Below are 8628 nucleotides of genomic sequence, written 5' to 3'. Positions count from 1 at the left end.
CGTAATCTGTGGAGCCTCATAAACAGATGATGATGATATTACTGCACAGAAAAATGTCTAACATTGATGATGGAATGTGGCCACCCCAAAAAGTGCCAAAATAGGCTCAATAAAGGGGTGAAGAAAAGTGTCAGAAAGGTGTAAAATGAATAGACTGCTTTTGTTATTTTTTCTATACAGTATGACTGACAATGTAGTACAGCATTATGTTAGCTCATTATGAAAACTAATATAATATCTAAAAAATAATACAATCAGATATTGTCACTTCTTTATAAAGAATTAATGTAATGTATTTAAATAAATACAATCAAACTTTTTGTAAAACTATAAAATAAATTTAATAATGTTAAAAAAAAAATATAATAATTGTCCCACAAATTATGGCCATAAGTAGCACCCGAATCCCCCACGGGGCGGTCTCTGGTCGTCTCTGTGTATGAGAAGAAGCAACATATTTAATTTAACCATAAATGTCACATAGAATTTATTTTTGTTTTCTTAATATAACATCACATGCTCTAACTCTATTTTCAGCATTTCTTTAAAAGTGTATATTTATTAGAATATTAATATGCTTATAAAGGCACAATTTGAACATATTCAGAAAATACAACACGTCCGTCCTTGAGGGCCTATAGCACTGAAGTTTCTCGGGATATCATTGCTTCTTCAAATGTGTCCTAATCAATTTTGGAAAAGTTTTTAGTAAAATGCGTTTATTTGTTTCTCCAGTTGCCTAATGGGTTGATTCACACGTCCCTCAAAGTCTGCAGTTACCTATTGTAACATGAATTAAGAGAAGACTCCTTTTGGAGATTGAAATCTTAGATAAAGTCAGATAAAGCTACCAAATGGGTTGAATATTTCCACATGGACAAATCATTCTGCACTGCTGGTGGAGAGATTGTAAAATGCCAGATAACATATGAGGTTGCACATATACACTCATTTATATTATGCAACATTTTGGCATGAAATGCAGATAGTAACAGCCGTGCAACATGTTAAATGTATGTAATCTATTATATGTAATGTAGAATATTAATTTGCTGGTGTTTGTGGCTGGATCTACCTCCCCACATGCAACTGAGAAGAAATAACTTATTGTATAAATGTATTTCTCTTACTGGCACAGCAGCCCTGATGTATAATATTCTATTATACAATACGCCTGGTATATTATTATATTATAGATGCTAAATGTGTATTGATTTCTAAGGTAATATGACAACCGCATGGTGTAAAACTGAGACAGGAAATTACATGTTAATTAGCATCTGGTCTGAGGCCAGGTGTGGGTGGTGTTGGCTTAATCATCACTATTCCTTAGTTTGAATTCATACCAGGGGGTAAATGTATCAATCTCCGTTTTTTTCAACTCGCGGGAGTTCCGCGAGATGACAGCTAAAATTTAAAGCGGCGCTGCCTTTTAAAGGGAAGTTTCCCTTTACAAGGCAGCGCCGCTTTAAATTTAAACTATCATCTCGCGGAACTCCCGCGAGTTGAAAAAAACGGAGATTGATACATTTACTCCCAGGGGTCCATATGAGTCTTAGAGATAATAGGGAAAATGTTCCAATGATGGAACATACAGATGTGGAAATCACACGTTACCGGGCTAGAGCTGCACCCAGGGGCGGATCCAGAACTTAATTGTACAGGGGGCGATTTAGCCCCGCCCCCTTTTTGACACCTAAGGCTGCCGACGGCTGCACACTATGTGCCGGTCCGTTCGGCAGAGAGAGTTATTGATTGTGTTAATCAGAGCAGTTGGGCAGGACTCTCTCCCTAACTCTCTCTGCGAACGAACCTGCACATAGTGTACAGCCGCCGGCAGCAAGCCCCTGCTAGGGGGGGACAATCGCCCCGATCGCCCCCCCCCCCCCCTGGATCCGCCACTGGCTGCACCCTGATGCTAAGCATTAGCAGGTAATATCCCTGTGTTGGAAGCTATCATGTTTTACCGGAGTTCTGCCTTTGTGACTGGTCAGGGAAGAAATGAACTGCACGCAAGCATAAAGCCTCTGTCCATTTGCCCCTGGCCTGTCAAGTCCTGATTGGTTGGCTAAGTGAAGTCTAGCCTCTCCCACATTGGCCACTCTGCTCAAACATTCACTCAGATGTTTGTCCAGTTTTTAGTGCTTACCTTGAATGTGTGGCAGTGGAGTGGATACTGGTTTTGGCTCTATATAAAGATCGCGTTGCTGTATTGTGGATGTACATTCTTGTGTCCCATCTGGGTGAACATCTCACCCACATCGGGCTGTGTAACAGTCCTTGTAAGGAGTATTTATGAGCAATAAAAACTATCCTTCCTACAAGATTCTGCATAATGTATATATTATGTGGTATAATACTGTGACCTGTCTGCTACCCTGCATTCCTGATCCTGGTAACCAGCCACAGTCACCAGCAAAGAAGTGCTGCAGCAGCTATACACAACACCCAGGTGCCAGTGACTACTCTCCTACAACTAGTGTGCAGTTGGCACTCACAGTCGGTCAGTGTCTGGTGGACAAGTCACACCAGTAGGAGCGATCAGTATCGGCAGGTTACTAATGGTAAAAGGGAACTACAAGAGGAATCTCCTCCTCCTGCTGCTCCTTAACGTCTACCACGTCCACCTTTTCCTTCTCTACCTCCACATCCGACACTGAATAGTATTTATTGTTATTGTACATGAAAGTATGTTCCTACAAGTATCTCTGAAAATCTGAAAACAATAAAAAGTTGAAGCTAATTTGTTGGATTCTAGTACAGAAGGGAACATTTTCTAATAATTACTTACTCGTGGGGCAAATACATATCTTAGAAATTGCTTTACTTTCCATTTTGGCTTTCTGCAAACAAGCAAACACATCTGTTAATACATGAAGGCAGGACTTTGTTTTGTACTAATTAGCAAGGTTTCTATAGAACTGCAGCTCTATCACTGTGAAGAAAACATACTATCATGTGTAAATGTGTGTAAGTGTACTGTGTATGTGTTTTATGTAACTAGTGGATGGAGTAGGAAAGAGGCCACATGTGTGATTTGCAGAATGTGCTCTGCCCACAGCCCTGATTTACAATGTAGAGAATCTGAAGGTGGAACATTATATTATATTACATTACATTAGCTGGATAATGAAAACGTTACACAACTTTTACCATTAGCCATAACATGTACATAAATACTCTAACAGCTTCCCGAAACACTCTACCCCTATAATCCATAACCCCCCTTGTAATTATTTATATGTTGTGTATATATATATATATATATATATATATATATATATATCCCAATGAGCAAATGTGTGACTAAACAATATGTTTGGCCTTATAGAAGAAACCTCTTGATCTCTCACTTTTTTCTATACTGTATTTTTTTTGCCCATTTGTAGTGGTAAAAATTTTGCCTTAAAGAGGACATGTTATGGCTGAACCACTGAAAATCATTTACTGTTATTGTACATGAATTATAGTTTGATGAATTCTAATGTCTATATCCTGCCTGGTATTTATTTACTTACTTTATTTTTGGCAGCTTGGACCTAAGCCATCTGCATGTCCACCTTTCTGGGGTTCTGCAAAGAAACAAAACACATATGTTGATATATAAAGGACGGGTTTTGGTTTTGCGCCAATTTCAAAGATTTTATAGAACAGAAGGAACTTACAGTGTAACTGTACTGTGTACGTGTTTGACATGTAAATAGTTGTTGGAGCAGAAAACGTGACCATTAGGTGCTTTGTAGAATCTACTCTTCCCCTGATGAATAATGTAGAGGACCTCAGAGGAACTTTGTGTTAATCAGGACAATTCAGCCTCACAAGAAGCACAATACCCCTGGACATAGCTGATGTATATGCAATAGTCAGGATATAGCTGTGATCCCACTGGTTTCAGTCTACTCTGACCACAGTATTCTAGAGTGATATACTGTCCACTGGTACCCGTGGGAGCGCAGCGAGCGCATGCGAATGCAGCGGTATGTATTTACCTTTTGGTATTGGCTGTACTGTATTATAATCATGTATTGAACTGTTAAATGTTACATCTGCTAAAATAAATTACTTTGTGCGTTGGAAACACAATACAATCACTTGGGCAATGCTTATTCTGAAAACGATAGAATTACTTTAATATAGCAATGTGTTCACAACTCTAGGAGAGAATCCTCTAGCCTGCCGAAGGTTGGCCTCAACAGCCATGCCGTTAAAGTCAGCCGAGGTAAGTCCTGACGTCGGAAAGGGCCTAAGTGAATGGTTGGACTCGGCGTGACCAAAGCCTGTGAAGTTATTCTCGTAACGACCTGGCATTGTCCTCCGAAAGAAACACCTTCTTCTCTCTGGTGTTCATGATGAGCCCCAGGAAGGTCATCCGCTGGCAGGGAATGAATTGAGATTTATCCAAGTTTATTAACCATCCATGGTCCTCCAGGATCCTGATGGTCAGAGCCAGGTGCTGTTCTAACAGTTTCGCTGATGTGGCCTTGATGAGGAGGTTGTCTAAATATGGTATTATTTTGAACCCCTCTTAAATGAAGACAAGCCGCCATTACGGACATGATTTTTGTGAAAACTCTGGGCGCTGTAGAAAGTCCTAATGAGAGTGCCCAGAACTGGTAGTGTGCTGAGCCCACTGTAAATCTGAGAAGTGACTGGTGGCCTTCCCAAATAGGGACGTGAAGATAAGCGTCCTTTATATCTATTGACTCTAAAAATTTGTCTGCCTCCAGTCCATTGATTACTGATCGGAGGGACTCCATGCGAAATTTGTCCACTCTCAGGTGTACATTTAAGCTTTTTAAATTTAAAATGGGTCAGAATGATCCAACTGGCTTCGGGACTAGAAACAGGTTTAAATAAAACCCCTGTGTTTTTTGGTTGTCTGGTACCGTACAAATGACTCCTACAGAAAGAAGAAAAGCGATGCAAAGCCGCATCGCCTGTCTTCTTTCTGGATCGCGGGGTAGAGATGTTGCAAAGAAGTAACGTGGGGCTGGACCTGACAAGTCTATCATGTACCCTCTCATCATAATCCTGCAAATCCAAAGGTCTTGGGAGGACGCTAACCAATGTTCCCTGAACAGACTCAATCGCCCCCCCCCCCCTCCCACTCTTGCTATCGCAAGACGGGGTGGCTGACAGTCAGGGTGCCGGTTTTTCCGGATCCTTTGCAGACTGACGCCTTGTAGAGGAGAACCTACCTCTGTAAGAGTGTCCCCTGCTACCCGTTGGTCTGCCTCTACTCGACTGACCTCTAGTAAAGGAGCCCCCCCGAAAGGGCTGGCAGAATTAGCCAAATTGAGGAGGTCTTGCCTTGGGAACATTTACTGGCAGAAGAACTTTTTCCACCCGTTGCCTGGCAAATGATGTTGTCCAATTTGGGCCCAAACAACACTAGCCTGAATAAGGTAATGTTTCAAGCGATTTCTTATATTCTGTATCTGCGTCACAGGACCTCAGCGATAGGGACCTTCTAGCTGCCACTGCTGAAGCCTATATGGAGGACAAAATAGAGGCTGCATTCTAGGCCGCCTCATATAAGTATCCAGACGCCTCCTTTACAAGCAGGACAAGAGGAAGAAATTGTGAATCCTACAATCCCTCGGCTAACTGTTCAGCCCATGCTTCCATCGCTCTGGCCACCCAAGCCGATGAGAACAAGGGTCTGAAAGAGGTTCCTGCAGCTACATAGATTGATTTTAAGTGACTCTCGACCTTTCGGTCCGTGGCGTCAGAGGAGCTGCCCATGCTGGTATTTCGGTAGTGGTATAACGTTAATCTGGGCCTGTGACGTGAGTGCCCCTGCGTCACAATCAGTACAAAGCGCCCCAGGGTCTTTTTGTCCAAATGGTAACTTAACTTTACATTTTGAACAGGTGAAATATTTTGCAAGTGGTGCTTTTATTTTATCAGACATATTTTTAAAGGGAAAACACCTCGAGTAAATAGAATGTCAAACACACAAGATATAGCTTGAATTAGATACAGATATACAACTAATCTATGACAGAGTTGTATAATGTAACAAGCAATATGTAAAAGTGGAAGTAATATGGCTAAGTAGAATACAATGATATTTAGACTACTTGCAGCCTTTTCAAAAAAACAAACCAACTATCTATCTATCTATCTATCTATCTATCTATCTATCTATCTATCTATCTATCTATAGCCTTCTATTCAAGACATATATAAAAGGTATATAATATTGATACCTAGCTTTCCAGCTAAGTCTGAGAAGCAGAAGAGTCAGTCAGCAGTGTCCCCGATATTATGTTTGCTGAGGAGAGTCTGCTGTGTTCCCGGGCAATTCTTGGCGCGCTGGGGGAGTCCAAGTATGCCAGAAGGAGTGGGGGAGCTCTAAACTTGTAGCTGCGCCCCTGCCTGTTTCCTGCTTGTGTCTTCTTCAGTCCTTCCTGACTGGAGAGTCTGCAGCTTCCCCATGATTTCCCCCTCCTGTGCCTGAAGGGGGAACTTGGTATGCCCAGCAAGATGGCGGCCACCATCGCTCCGACTTATCAGCGCTCTATACCCTAAAGCACACTCCTCAGATAAAAAATCTGAAAAAAAAACTTTCCCTAAAAAAATAAAACAATAAAACAGAAAATAAAAGAAAAAACTGTCCTAGCTATAAAAAGTAAGCCCAACTCCCTTGAGCACTTAGTCTAAACTGAGGCTGCAGGGGATTGTAGAGGGGAGGGGTCTGTCAGCATTGTTACATTTAACAAGTTAACTACTTAAGTGCCAACTCCACGCTCCCCTCATACAACCCCATGGTAGCAGTGTCCCCCAGATAGGATGAAACAAAAACAAGATTTTGTTTTGCAGCTTGAGGCATTCTTAACTTGATGTTATGCACATGTAACCCAAAGTACTGGAACAGAGGGAATATTTAACACTTGAAATAAAAGCAGCCTGATGTCCACTGACTTTCACCAGTTATATGAATGATAAATAAAGGACAGGGGTGAGATTTACTAACCTGCAGGTTTTTTTGCAGTTTGCAAACCGCCACACAGCGGATGAAGTTTTCACATCCACACCGCAGGATTTATTATCTAATAAATAGTAATTGTTTGTTTTGGCCGGCGTAAACAGAGGATGAAAAGTTGCACCTATAATAATATCGTTACCTAACACCTTCATTCTGTCTTGTTCTGACTTAATCCAGTAGGAAGACGGTAATCCATATGGGGAGGAAAAAAAACACATTGATCGGAGCACACAACGCAAAACAAATTAATCCCCGGTGAGCCTGTTATAATCCGGGGAGTTGCTCACGAGCGGCCTCTCATCTGTTATTGACTGAGTAGTGTAATAGTCCACTCCTGATCGGCTGCCGGCGACTAAATCGCCAGGCTCACCGGAGATTAATTTATTTTTGCTGGATTCTCCTCAAGAGCAGTCTGTTCGGTACATACAATTTTTTGGGGGGATTACCTTCTTCCCATTGGATTACGACAGACCAAGATAGGAAGAAGATTTTACGTAAGTATTTGTAAGGGAGGCAACATTTGCTTATAAATTATGGGGGCAATAATAATTTATTTATTAAACCGCCAATATTAATTTATTATTTCGTAAGAGGGCACAACCCTCAATTATGGGGACATAATTTATTTTAATGTATTTATTACAGAGACACTATTATTTATTTAATTTATTACAGGGCTACTACAACTATTTGTTATTTTATTTATTACAGGGACAACACTTGTCGTGTACACTTGTGCCCAAGTGCCAACATGCAAGAACTGTCATGGGCTATCAGTGCATGCTGGCACTTGTAGTGCCACAAGAGGTTCCACTATATTTTCAACCACCAGGGGTACCAGGAAGGACCCAGTGCTCCCCAGCATCAGGACGGTATTCTCTAGATGCTGAGTAGATTGGGCTTTTAGCAAATCTCATGGTTTTCCTCACATTGTGTGGAGATCAGCAGATAGATAGATAATTTAATTGTGTTCACTCTCTTATAGGGAGACTGCAATGGGATGTCTGTACAGACTGTCAGATAGAGGGTTGGATGGGAGCTATAGTGATTACTGTGCCTGGTGTCCTACAATATCTTATTCCTCTATACAGCATTTTACAATGATCTACTTACTCAGATTGTGGTTGTGGCTCTGCATCTATCTCAGTGCTATTAGACATAGAGGAAAAAAAAATTCAGAATGTAAAACATATTATACCTGTGATATAGCTGCTATAACATTATTCTTAGGTGTTATCTGCTACATTGTGAAGTACAATTTTACTTGCTATGAATTGATTACATTATGAATAAAATGTACGACATGCAGGTTGGTTGTAATGTATCTTAATTAGCTGCAAAGAGCTTTACTTTCTGAATACCTGGCTGCTAATTGTTATAATTCTATATTTCTGTAGTGCCAACATATTACATAGCACTTTACATAGAATGTTTAAGAGGAGTGGTTGGACTAAAGTGGACAACACCTTTAAGAAAAGATAGAAGTCACATAAAGATTAAGTGGTAGGGAATGTAGTGATCACCATCGTCTAACAGTTACATACTTGTAAATCTCCCAACATAAAAAATTGAGACACATTAGGTCAAGACCCCAATCCATCCAGACAACACCCCAATCTACCCATAATCCACCCTTT

At 40.8% G+C, this 8628-nt stretch overlaps 1 long non-coding RNA gene across 1 annotated transcript; it reads right to left on the bottom strand.

Moving 5' to 3' along the window:
* Positions 1-261: 261 nt before the first annotated feature.
* On the bottom strand, positions 262-8145 carry LOC142101449 (uncharacterized). The gene is made up of 4 exons (XR_012679012.1): positions 8105-8145; positions 3519-3572; positions 2792-2843; positions 262-433 (listed from the first exon to the last, which is right to left on the bottom strand). It is a non-coding gene; the product is annotated as an uncharacterized LOC142101449 (long non-coding RNA).
* Positions 8146-8628: the final 483 nt, after the last annotated feature.

This window comes from Mixophyes fleayi, chromosome 9 (assembly GCF_038048845.1).
Source record: "Mixophyes fleayi isolate aMixFle1 chromosome 9, aMixFle1.hap1, whole genome shotgun sequence".
NCBI classification, from domain to species: Eukaryota; Metazoa; Chordata; class Amphibia; order Anura; family Limnodynastidae; genus Mixophyes; species Mixophyes fleayi.
Note: the sequence above shows the minus strand (reverse complement) of the source record. Positions and strands in the feature narration are given on the sequence as shown.